We start from the raw sequence: 12,716 nt of genomic DNA, 5'->3' as shown, positions 1-12,716 counted from the left end.
AACGCCCCACACCCTCGGGACCGGCCAACTCCACACACTCGCTGGGCAAGAGAGAGGGGCTTCCAGTTTCTGCACATGTCCTTGTCAGACGGCTGTGTCTTGCATCTAGACTGGCAACGCCCCACACCCTCGGGACCGGCCAACTCCACACACTCGCTGGGCAAGAGAGAGGGGCTTCCAGTTTCTGCACATGTCCTTGTCAGACGGCTGTGTCTTGCATCTAGACTGGCAACGCCCCACACCCTCGGGACCGGCCAACTCCACACACTCGCTGGGCAAGAGAGAGGGGCTTCCAGTTTCTGCACATGTCCTTGTCAGACGGCTGTGTCTTGCATCTAGACTGGCAACGCCCCACACCCTCGGGACCGGCCAACTCCACACACTCGCTGGGCAAGAGAGAGGGGCTTCCAGTTTCTGCACATGTCCTTGTCAGACGGCTGTGTCTTGCATCTAGACTGGCAACGCCCCACACCCTCGGGACCGGCCAACTCCACACACTCGCTGGGCAAGAGAGAGGGGCTTCCAGTTTCTGCACATGTCCTTGTCAGACGGCTGTGTCTTGCATCTAGACTGGCAACGCCCCACACCCTCGGGACCGGCCAACTCCACACACTCGCTGGGCAAGAGAGAGGGGCTTCCAGTTTCTGCACATGTCCTTGTCAGACGGCTGTGTCTTGCATCTAGACTGGCAACGCCCCACACCCTCGGGACCGGCCAACTCCACACACTCGCTGGGCAAGAGAGAGGGGCTTCCAGTTTCTGCACATGTCCTTGTCAGACGGCTGTGTCTTGCATCTAGACTGGCAACGCCCCACACCCTCGGGACCGGCCAACTCCACACACTCGCTGGGCAAGAGAGAGGGGCTTCCAGTTTCTGCACATGTCCTTGTCAGACGGCTGTGTCTTGCATCTAGACTGGCAACGCCCCACACCCTCGGGACCGGCCAACTCCACACACTCGCTGGGCAAGAGAGAGGGGCTTCCAGTTTCTGCACATGTCCTTGTCAGACGGCTGTGTCTTGCATCTAGACTGGCAACGCCCCACACCCTCGGGACCGGCCAACTCCACACACTCGCTGGGCAAGAGAGAGGGGCTTCCAGTTTCTGCACATGTCCTTGTCAGACGGCTGTGTCTTGCATCTAGACTGGCAACGCCCCACACCCTCGGGACCGGCCAACTCCACACACTCGCTGGGCAAGAGAGAGGGGCTTCCAGTTTCTGCACATGTCCTTGTCAGACGGCTGTGTCTTGCATCTAGACTGGCAACGCCCCACACCCTCGGGACCGGCCAACTCCACACACTCGCTGGGCAAGAGAGAGGGGCTTCCAGTTTCTGCACATGTCCTTGTCAGACGGCTGTGTCTTGCATCTAGACTGGCAACGCCCCACACCCTCGGGACCGGCCAACTCCACACACTCGCTGGGCAAGAGAGAGGGGCTTCCAGTTTCTGCACATGTCCTTGTCAGACGGCTGTGTCTTGCATCTAGACTGGCAACGCCCCACACCCTCGGGACCGGCCAACTCCACACACTCGCTGGGCAAGAGAGAGGGGCTTCCAGTTTCTGCACATGTCCTTGTCAGACGGCTGTGTCTTGCATCTAGACTGGCAACGCCCCACACCCTCGGGACCGGCCAACTCCACACACTCGCTGGGCAAGAGAGAGGGGCTTCCAGTTTCTGCACATGTCCTTGTCAGACGGCTGTGTCTTGCATCTAGACTGGCAACGCCCCACACCCTCGGGACCGGCCAACTCCACACACTCGCTGGGCAAGAGAGAGGGGCTTCCAGTTTCTGCACATGTCCTTGTCAGACGGCTGTGTCTTGCATCTAGACTGGCAACGCCCCACACCCTCGGGACCGGCCAACTCCACACACTCGCTGGGCAAGAGAGAGGGGCTTCCAGTTTCTGCACATGTCCTTGTCAGACGGCTGTGTCTTGCATCTAGACTGGCAACGCCCCACACCCTCGGGACCGGCCAACTCCACACACTCGCTGGGCAAGAGAGAGGGGCTTCCAGTTTCTGCACATGTCCTTGTCAGACGGCTGTGTCTTGCATCTAGACTGGCAACGCCCCACACCCTCGGGACCGGCCAACTCCACACACTCGCTGGGCAAGAGAGAGGGGCTTCCAGTTTCTGCACATGTCCTTGTCAGACGGCTGTGTCTTGCATCTAGACTGGCAACGCCCCACACCCTCGGGACCGGCCAACTCCACACACTCGCTGGGCAAGAGAGAGGGGCTTCCAGTTTCTGCACATGTCCTTGTCAGACGGCTGTGTCTTGCATCTAGACTGGCAACGCCCCACACCCTCGGGACCGGCCAACTCCACACACTCGCTGGGCAAGAGAGAGGGGCTTCCAGTTTCTGCACATGTCCTTGTCAGACGGCTGTGTCTTGCATCTAGACTGGCAACGCCCCACACCCTCGGGACCGGCCAACTCCACACACTCGCTGGGCAAGAGAGAGGGGCTTCCAGTTTCTGCACATGTCCTTGTCAGACGGCTGTGTCTTGCATCTAGACTGGCAACGCCCCACACCCTCGGGACCGGCCAACTCCACACACTCGCTGGGCAAGAGAGAGGGGCTTCCAGTTTCTGCACATGTCCTTGTCAGACGGCTGTGTCTTGCATCTAGACTGGCAACGCCCCACACCCTCGGGACCGGCCAACTCCACACACTCGCTGGGCAAGAGAGAGGGGCTTCCAGTTTCTGCACATGTCCTTGTCAGACGGCTGTGTCTTGCATCTAGACTGGCAACGCCCCACACCCTCGGGACCGGCCAACTCCACACACTCGCTGGGCAAGAGAGAGGGGCTTCCAGTTTCTGCACATGTCCTTGTCAGACGGCTGTGTCTTGCATCTAGACTGGCAACGCCCCACACCCTCGGGACCGGCCAACTCCTCTGGCTGCTCATCGCCGTCGCTGCGAAACCTGCTCTGAAAGACGACCCAGAACAACACCTAGTGGGTGCTGAGGGCACAGTCACCACCACCGCATGCCACTTTCTTCTTCTAAAGACACCTGACCATCTTAGAACACGTTTCTCTCCCCGGGCCCACCAACAGCAAGCCTGGGACGTTAGGCACGTGTTTCCTAAGACTTGCTTTCATTTTGAAACGATTTTTAGGAAAGAAAAAGCAAGGCAGTCCACCCACAGTCAGAAAGCTATTTTAAGTCTCAGGGCGGAATGTGCCAGGGTTGACATCCTGGATTTCCTAGGCACTGGGGCACGTGCTAACTGGCGGGGAGGGGTGAAGCTGATAGGACTGCAGAGCTCCCGAAGCTCAGAACTCTGGTGTCCTCTGTTCTCTTCCTCTTGTCCCAGTGCCTGGCCCGTGGTCTTCTAGAACTTGCAACCGAGAAGACCCCTTAACTAAGGAACCCCTTCCTGCTTTCACATGGAAGACAGGCTATTTCCTTGCCTCTGAGGGATGAGGGGAACATGTAGGGCTCCCCTGTAACTCTGATGGAGGAGGCCTCACGTGATCTGACTGGTGTGTTTGGAGGGAAGAACCTGGTCACGTGCAGCCTGGCTGTGTGTGTGCGTGTGTGTGTGTGTGTGTCCAGTCTGCCTGCCTGCAAAGAGGACTTCTCTGCCCCTTTAAGCCGTGCATGTTACAGGGCCCGGCCTGTCTGGGAGAGCTGTGAGGTTCAGGGCTCCCTGTGAGGGGGCACATTTGTTTAATCCTGTGGTTCGGTTTTAGAATGTCCACTCGCTCACAGATCTGGGCCACATTCCCTGGTAGCGGCTTTATCAGCAATAAAGCTCTCGGGTTTTCAGAACTGGGACGGGGAGAGGAGAAATTTTATTGGGCGCCTTCAGGCTGCAGCACATGCCTCTAATGTCTCTCCCCCAGGCTGTTCCACGCAAGTTGAAAAGAATGATCATCCCTCAAGTGTCATTTCAGTGCCATAAATTTCCTGCTCCTGTTCTCTTTATGCCTCCTGAAACAAATGAAAATGTCCTTTTATTAAAGACTTCAAGGTGTTCTCAGACAGCAAGGTTTTTTATCTGAATGCTTTTCATCCCCCCAATATCTGAGTGAGAGCCTGGGCTCTGTTCTCTCCACGCACGCCTCGCACCCTTCCCTCCCATTTCCCCACTGCCCCTGAAAACACCTCCATTCTCTCTTTGCTTCTGTCACTTTCTCCGTCAGGGACACCCATCTTCAGCAACTGTATCTTTCCCTTCTTTTAAAACACTACTCAGGACTCAAGCTTCCCCTGAATAACGAATTGGACGAACGAATCCGTTCTCTCTAAATACTGTACCAACTCTCAAAACATTTGAGCTGAGACTTACTTGGTCCAAATATTTATGTGATGGCTGGTTACATCAAAGAGAACTTTTCATTAGTAAAAGTGTTTTAATTTAAGGCAGGAACTTGGTTATGGCAACTTGAAGACATTTGTCCTCATTCCCTGGTATCTACATTTTTCTCCCATCAGTGTTATTGAATGGACCAGGATGTTTTCTTTTGCGAAAGCACTAGGAGTTCTTAGCAAATAGTAGCAACCAAGATGTTGCAATGGGTGACTCACTGAACATTTCTCCCAGAGACCTTTCACAGAACATTCTATGTATTAAAACGGAATCCAGGGGGGCTTCGCTGGTGGCGCGGTGGTTAAGAGTCTGCCTGCCAATGCAGGGGACACGGGTTCGAGCCCTGGTCTGGGAGGATCCCACATGCTGCGGAGCGGCTGGGCCCGTGGGCCACAATTACTGAGCCTGCGCGTCTGGAGCCTGTGCCCTGCAACAAGAGAGGCCGCGACAGTGAGAGGCCCGCGCACCGTGATGAAGAGAGGCCCCCGCTTGCCGCGGCTGGAGAGAGCCCTCGCACAGAAACGGAGACCCAACACAGCCATAAGTAAATAAATTAATTAATTAAAAATTTAAAAAAAAAAGATGAAACCAGTGAAAATAATTTAAAAAAAAAAAGGAATCCAGGTCTTTAGGTTGTAATTACTCTTTTTTATTCCCATTTTCCATTTCCTCATCATCCTTATGTGTTTAATGCATATCTCTTTGTTTATACGTGTTTTCTGCACAATGTATATTGTTCTGTGTACACATACTTTTAATTTATATAAATGATATAAAGTTGTGTATCTCCTTCTGCTTCACTTTTCCCCACTCAGCACTGCTTTTATTACCCACCCAGCTTGCTGCGGGTTCATCTAAACCCTCCTTGCACCTGCATAACCCTTTGTGTTTGTATCCAACACATGTCACCTGTCCCCCCTCCCAGATTGGACATTCAAGTTACCTCCACAGAGGCCACAAATATTGCATACAGATCCCTATGGACCTGAGAATTTCACTGGGACATACGTCTAAGAGGACTTGTTGGATCCCAGGAAGATGGTCTTATAACTTATCATCCAGACAAGGACAGTCTAGAAGGGTGAAAGGGAGCCCTGTTAATAATCACATGGGGACAAGAAGCAAAAACCGTGACTATCTCAGGCAAACCGAGATGCGTGCTCACTCTAGTCAAAAGGTCTGAGTATGTGTAAATGGGACAAGGGCCCCCCAGAATGATTCCCACACCTGCACCCCCCCAGCAGGGCACGGGGGTTCACATCTCCACATCCCACTACACTTATTTGGTGCCATGACAGTAACTATAAAATGCCCTCAGTACTGTTGAAATCTGCATTCCTCTGATCACTAACAGGTTTGACATCTCTATGTGTTTGCTGGCCTTTCGGATTTCCTTATTTGGAAACTGCTCCTTTCCTTTGCCTATTTTTGTTGGGGTTTTCTTGTTTGCGAGAGTTTCCTGTGTTTTCTGGTTATTAATCCCCTATCAGTTTTAGACATTGCGAATATGTTCTCCATCAGCTGAATTAATTTTGTCCATGGTGTTCTTTCTAATCAGACGCATCAGTTTTCTTGCCTTTATAGTTTTGTGTTCTTAACATTCAGTTTTAGAAGCACTTTCTTTCCCCAATTTCAGAAAAACATTCTCCTTCATTTTCTTCCATTAGCTTTTCAGTTTTACCTTCCATATGGAGGTCTTTAATCTCCCTGGAAGTGTAGTCCACACTTCCGTGGAATTAATAGGGATGCAGTTTTATTTTTCTCCATACAGAGAAGCAGTTTTCCCAGCTCATTCAGTTCACCATCCTTCCTTTTCCCTTGATTTATGGTGTCAGCTTTATCGTGTGTGAAGTTCCCCTGTGTTCCTGGGTCTACAGGTTCTCTGTTCTGCTCCATCAGTCTGTGCGTGCTTCATCCTACTGCAGGATGGCTTTGTAGTAAGTGTATCTTAATAGCCGATAGGGCAAATTTCCCCTCATTATCAACAAAGATCTTCATGAGATCCCACTATAAACAAATGAATCTCATAACGATCTCTGCTGGAATACATCCAGAATAGGCGGAGCTGCTCCATTTAGATATTTTATCTTAACCTTGGTCTCTTACTATCATGGTCTTCGTTTGATCATTAAATATGAAGGATTCTTTACAAATTTTAAGTTTTTGTTATAGAATTCAGAGTGGTATTTCATTTCTACTCAGTTACAATTGTTGTGAACGTTTTTAGCACAAACCTCTAAAAAAGTGAATGTAGCTGTGTCACCTGAGAAGGGCACCTTTGCTGCTAAGGGACCAGGACTGTGCCTGGCTTGCCCATCGTGTGGATAAATGGGAGAGCAGCCCAGCCTTCTGCGCCCCCAGTCACTCTGGGAATGGTACGAGAATCCTTGCTCCCCCTCCAAGACCTCTGCCTGGCAGGCCACAGGTCAGGTTACCCCTGAGGGCACTCAGTGCCTGCTTGGCACTCATACTGGTTATAAATGTCTGAGTCATTCATTCCTCCTTCCCACCCACATCCTCTGGTCTAATCCCTGACAATTCCACCCTTACCCATCTCTTCTGTTCCAGCCCAACACCCACTGCTATTTTCCCAGCCCAGTTTCCAGCCTTTACAGCCCTTTGCTCCCCCAGCTAGAGCCACTTGGTCCACACTAGCCCTGTGACCCCAAGGGTCAGTGTGGACCCAACACCTTGGGATTGGGCACCACGACACGCATCCAAGTAGTCCAGCTGGCCTTGGGCTTCTACATCTTGTTGTCATGTTGCACCCCAGATCTGGTCACTCATGTAAGTGATCTTATTTTCTCAACCATCTTTTTTTAAATTCCTTGATAATAATCCATTTTATTAATATGCAAGGGAATGATAGAATTACCAAAAAAATTCTTTTTTTTTTTTCCAACTTTCTTTAATGGCTAGCTGGGTGGAGGACAGCTGGGTTCCCATCTCTGCCTTTGCATTCAGTCGAATAGATTCAATAGAATAAAGTTTGCACGTGCTTTTTCATCTTTTGACAATCATTTCAGGAGCCCCATCCAATCCGTTTCAACATTACATGTCAGGTTGCCTCTGGAAAAGTCCTCTGTATGCTCATGCAAGAATGAGAGTGTAGAAGCCAAATTGGACCTTATTGTTACTATGAAAATAGTTTTGGCTTCACAGACCCACTGAAACGGTCATGGAGACCTCTATGGGTCCCGGCACCCCACTTTGAGAACTGTTGCATGCAATCATATGAAAGTCCTGATATTCTATTGTTTCCATGTTTACTTAGTAAGTGCCAGTCCTATGCAAGGCACTAGACTGGTCCTGATTATTGGAGCCTTGTTTTATTTCCTGAGCCTGTGTGCCTGCCAGGTAACCCCCTTCTCAAGGTCTTCCAGACCCTTTGAGAACCTGGATGATGCCTTATTCGTTTGATTCCACTTCCAAGGAATTAGAATTTGGGGTGAGGGTCCTACCACCTGTCGACCCATTTCCTGGATGCAGACCACCACAAACGTTACAAATCACCTGTTCCTGTTACTCTGAGAGGTGGATGCCATGGGGAAGAATTTGAGGCTCAGAGGCCAGAAGGCAGCAGAGCCAGGTCTGAAGCCAGACTGTTGAACAGCAAAGCCCTCGCTCTCCCCTCTACATCACAGACCCCTGGCCCCCAGTCCCCACCTCAACCCCCTGTCCTGCTGCCATCTGTATCTGAAGCGGGACAAGGCCACACAGAGGTGCTCAGTGCCTCTCTCCCGGACAATCACTATAATCCTCACATTGTTTCCCCTTTATCTGTCCATTTACAAAACAAATACTCAGGGCTTCCCTGGTGGCGCCGTGGTTGAGAATCTGCCTGCCAATGCAGGGGACACAGGTTCGAGCCCTGGTCTGGGAAGATCCCGCATGCCGCGGAGCAACTGGGCCCGTGAGCCACAATTACTGAGCCTGCGCGTCTGGAGCCTGTGCTCCGCAACAAGAGAGGCTGCGATAGTGAGAGACCCGCGCACCGCGATGAAGAGTGGCCCCCGCTTGCCGCAACTGGAGAAAGCCCTCGCACAGAAACTAAGACCCAACACAGCCAAAAATAAATAAATAGAAACAAAAACAAATATTCATCAAGCAGCCCGTTCCTGTCAGACACGGCTTCCACATGATCTATTTTTCAGTTCAGCATTGACAGGGCAGCCAGAGCTACAGCTTGGACCGTGTCCTGCTCCAGCTCACAAACCTTTGGGGCTCACTCAGGGCAGAGCCTGCTGGAGCGGCCAGGAAGCACTGGCACCTGGAACCAGGCCATCCACGGGGCCGGAGGGGCAGGGCCCGGCAGGACAGAGGGCACAGCCAGGCGGGCTGGTGCCCCGGAGGCTCAGGGGGGGTGATTGCAGTGGGAGGATGCAGGTCCAGGATGGAGCCAACCAGACTGAGGGAAGGCCCAGGGCCCATTCGCCAGGTCAGAGGAAGGACTTGAGTCCCTGTGAGGGGACCGGCAAATGAATGGAGGGCCCTGCCCCAGAACACCCAGCTGCTAGACAGAGCGGCAAGATGGAGACTGGGGACCAGGGCAGTGCCGTTATAAAAACAGGCAGAAAGGGGGGTGGACCAAGGCTAGCTTGGTGTCATGTCCAGCAGAGGAACGCGTGCTTCACGGAAAGATGGGTCCTGGGCCCAGAGGGGACAGCCTGGGCCCCTCACTGAGGAGGGCTGCTGGGCAGTGCTGGGGGGCAGACACAGCCTGACCACTGCTCCCCCCCTGGCTGCAAACCCTTTGCATCACCCCACTCGTCCCTCCCCACTCCCCCGCTTCACTCCCTCTCACAGGCCCATCCCAGACGTGCCTTCCTCTGGGTCTGAGTGTGTACCTTTCCACTGGCCAGGTGTGCTCTTCAGCCCCTCCAACCTCCACCTTCTCCTCCTGAAGACTACTTCTCCTTTAAGAGCAGGTGCAAAGACAGCAGGCTTTTCTTTTTCCTTTCCCAGGCCTTCCCAGTCAGTTTTCCTATAGAACAGACAAATTCCTATAATACTTGCTATATACCCCTATGAAAACACTCCTCATTTTGCCTGGTATATTGGTTTCCTGGGGCTGCCATAACAAAGTGTCACAAACTTGGTGGCTTAAAACAACAGAAATTTATGGTCTCACTGTTCTGGAGGCCAGAAGGCTGAAATCAAGGTGTCAGCAGGGCCGTGGTCCCTCAGAAACCTGTAGGATAGCATCCTACCTTGCTTCTTTCAGCTTCCGGTGGCCCCGAGCATTCTTTGGATTGTGACCGCCTCACTGTAGTCTCTGCCTCGTCAACACACGGCTGCCTTCTTTCTCTGTTTCTTTTCTTCTTGTAAGAACATCAGTCATTGCTCTGAGGGACCCAAGTGACCCTGTAGGTTTGACTCCAGAGGGGGTTGAGCGTCAATGTCCCCAGCACTCCATGGCTGCTCTTTACCGGCCACTTGCCAGATTCTGCTCCCTTAGAGCACTGTCTCCCGAAAAGGAGAGTCATCTGGGACCCACCAGCCTGCACTGATCTGGTTGTGCCTCCCACACACACACACACACACACACACACAGGCCTAATGATTGATTGATTGCTTAGAATGAGTTCCTCCAGGATTGCCTTTTTTTTCCCTCTAAATTAGTTTTTTCTTTAAATTTAACCTTCAGTTTTGAGTCACTTAGTTGGCTCTCGCATCAAATGATTCTTTGGTTTTACACGTGGTCTCCCAGTGATGCCAAATGGGATCAGCACAGCCCCAGGTGCTAGTTGTTAATGCCTAGAAAGTAACACCCCTCTGCAAAGGAGAATCATTTAAGAGTTCTTTGGACTTCACCATCAAAAGTAGCCAAAGAATTCAAGTGAGAGTTTATCCCAGAAAATCTTTTGCAGTTAGTGAAATTAGGGTATAACTAAGAACATTCAGAATGCCACCCACACAGTTTAGGTGATCCTGGTATAGTGGTAGGACTGCAGTGATTGTAAAATGAAAGTAATTAACAGTACATGCTCTGTTGGGGGAGACTGAGGGGAAACAGACATTCAGCCTAGAAAAACATTTCTCAGTGGATTTCCTATGGAGTCAGTGTGTCTTGGGTTTAACTTTGAAACAAATTAAAAAATTGAAAAATTGAAAAGAAAAGAACATCAGTCATATTGGATTAAGGGTTCACTCTACTTCAACCTGACCTCGTCTTACCTTGATTATATCTATAATGACCTCATTTCCAAATAAGGTTATAATCTGAGGTACTGGGGATGAGGACTTCAACATATCTCCTGGGGGAAAACAATTCAACCCATCGCACCTGGTATGGTAGCTAAATGTACACAGGCCAGTATTCTTTACAATACCCCGAGCGCCTTGCCCACAGCTGGGTGGTTTTGGAGTGACACAGACCTGGGCTTGCCACTCACCCTCTGGTGTAAGCTGAGCAGCATCCTTAAGCTACCTGTCTTCTCTCACCTGTAAAATAACCATAATACCTAGAGTTATCATGATATTTATTAGAGTCAGTTCACATATATAGTGAGTACCCAGGAAATTGTCATTATTATTATTAATTTTGTGTGTTGAACAGAGCAGATGATCAATTAATAAATGTTAGTCACCATTTCCTCTAATAAATATTTACTGAAGTGGCAGGACTGCAGACCTGCTGATTTTTTCCAGAGGGCAGGAGAAGCGGTAGCCAACAAGCCCTGGGGACTGTTCCGTCTCCTGGCATCATGGGAACTGCTGAGGGGACGCTGTGGTAGCTGCCCCTGCCTGCTTGGAGGGCAGGGAGATTCTGGCCCCCAGCCCCATGGCGCGGAATCCTGGCTGGCTCTGTGGGAATGTGAACGCGGAGCAGGCAGGGACTTCACACCCTGCTCTTTGTCCTCTAGGCCGTGTGTGTGTGTGTGTGTGTGTGTGTGTGTGTGTGTGTGTGTGTGTGTACTCGCATCGGGGGAGGGCCTGGGAGACAGGGGACGGGGAGCCAAGCATCTTTCTGAAAGCATATATTCAGGCTGGAATGAAAGATGGCAGCCAGAGCATAACCTCCAGCTGTGGGGACCTTCCTGATTTCTGTGAAGACGAGATTCTCCTCCAGAAAGATGGTGGGTAGTGGGCACAGCCAAGGAGAAGGGAATCAGAGACCTGCGTCGGAAATAGAAATAGACCTCGGAGCGGCTGGGGTGACCTCAGTGAACGCAGTTTTCTCTTCTATCAAGTGGGGCTGATAAAATCTGCCCTATCAAATAGGAACAGGATTCAAAGGCCAGCCATGTGTATTTATGCCCTGCTGTTGCCAGCCCTTGAAGATACATTTCCAGGGTACATCAGCATTTACAAAGCACTGCCACAGCTTTGCTTTGTTTTGATTTTCATTTTTACAACAAAAAGTGAAAAATTTATTAATTACTATAAGTAAAAAAGAGAATATGTCTAAGGCTCGGACACATTCCTCTGCCACAGGATCAAACTTAGCATCCCATCTCCTCTCCGTATTTCATTAACACCTGAGGTTGTATGCTTCTGTTTCAAGGGGTTTCTTTTTCTTAAGAACAAACCCTGACCTGGCATATGGCTTCCTTAGACTTTAAACAAAACAAATACTTCCACCATAAAAACTAATCACCAACTCCTTGAAGTTTATGAGGAAGTTGTTTCAAGGAGATATACCAAAGTGAGTTGTAGGTTTTTAGGAAAGAAGAAAATGATGGAATTTCATCCAGGCACCACACATCTAAGAGTCAGACATCATTGCACCAGGTGACATGTGTGGTGATAAACACTGAGAGACACTGCAAAACATGGGTAGTTTTATTATTAAATTTACATCTTCCAACATAGCTGGTAAGGGCAAGAATAAGAAACGCACAGATAACCAAGGCACAGCACAGATCGAGGGGACCTCTGTGAGAGGTACAGAATGTGATGAGGTCAAAGAATAAAGAGCTCACACCCTTTGAGGGCAATAAGAAAAGTACCTGATGTCCTTTATCCAATGTGGGAGAGATCAGGGCCGGATAAAGAGAAGGGAGAAAACTTCAGTAAGCAGGTGATCCGCGGTAGAAAATCAAGCACTAACTAGCATGGCTTGGATCCTAATTTGTATGTTGATTGCCACATTCAGTTTACATTCTGATTCTGTATTTATTTATTGTATTTGCATTTACCCAGGTAAGGCAGTCTGCAATACAGGGCATGCAATTATCTTGTCTAGTGAGCTATGCAACCGTAACAGAATGTTGTAATAGTGCTGAATTCTAAGTTCAGAAGCCTAGATAATTATTAGCAAAAGCTGATAATTATTAGCAAAAGATAATTATTAGCAAAATCAGGAAGGTCCCCAGAGCTGGAGGTTATGCTCTGGCTGCCATCTTTTATTTCACCAGTAAACCACATGACTAATCAAAAACTA

At 50.2% G+C, this 12,716-nt stretch overlaps 1 long non-coding RNA gene across 1 annotated transcript; it reads right to left on the bottom strand.

Moving 5' to 3' along the window:
• Positions 1-3,757: 3,757 nt before the first annotated feature.
• On the bottom strand, positions 3,758-12,473 carry LOC118905307. Its single transcript, XR_005022200.1, has 5 exons — positions 12,283-12,473; positions 10,726-10,774; positions 9,541-9,675; positions 9,178-9,314; positions 3,758-3,951 (listed from the first exon to the last, which is right to left on the bottom strand). It is a non-coding gene; the product is annotated as an uncharacterized LOC118905307 (long non-coding RNA).
• Between the last annotated feature and the right edge of the window lie 243 nt (positions 12,474-12,716).

The sequence above is a fragment of the Balaenoptera musculus genome, chromosome 12, assembly GCF_009873245.2.
Source record: "Balaenoptera musculus isolate JJ_BM4_2016_0621 chromosome 12, mBalMus1.pri.v3, whole genome shotgun sequence".
Classification (NCBI taxonomy): Eukaryota; Metazoa; Chordata; class Mammalia; order Artiodactyla; family Balaenopteridae; genus Balaenoptera; species Balaenoptera musculus.
This window is presented reverse-complemented; position numbering and strand designations above follow the sequence as displayed.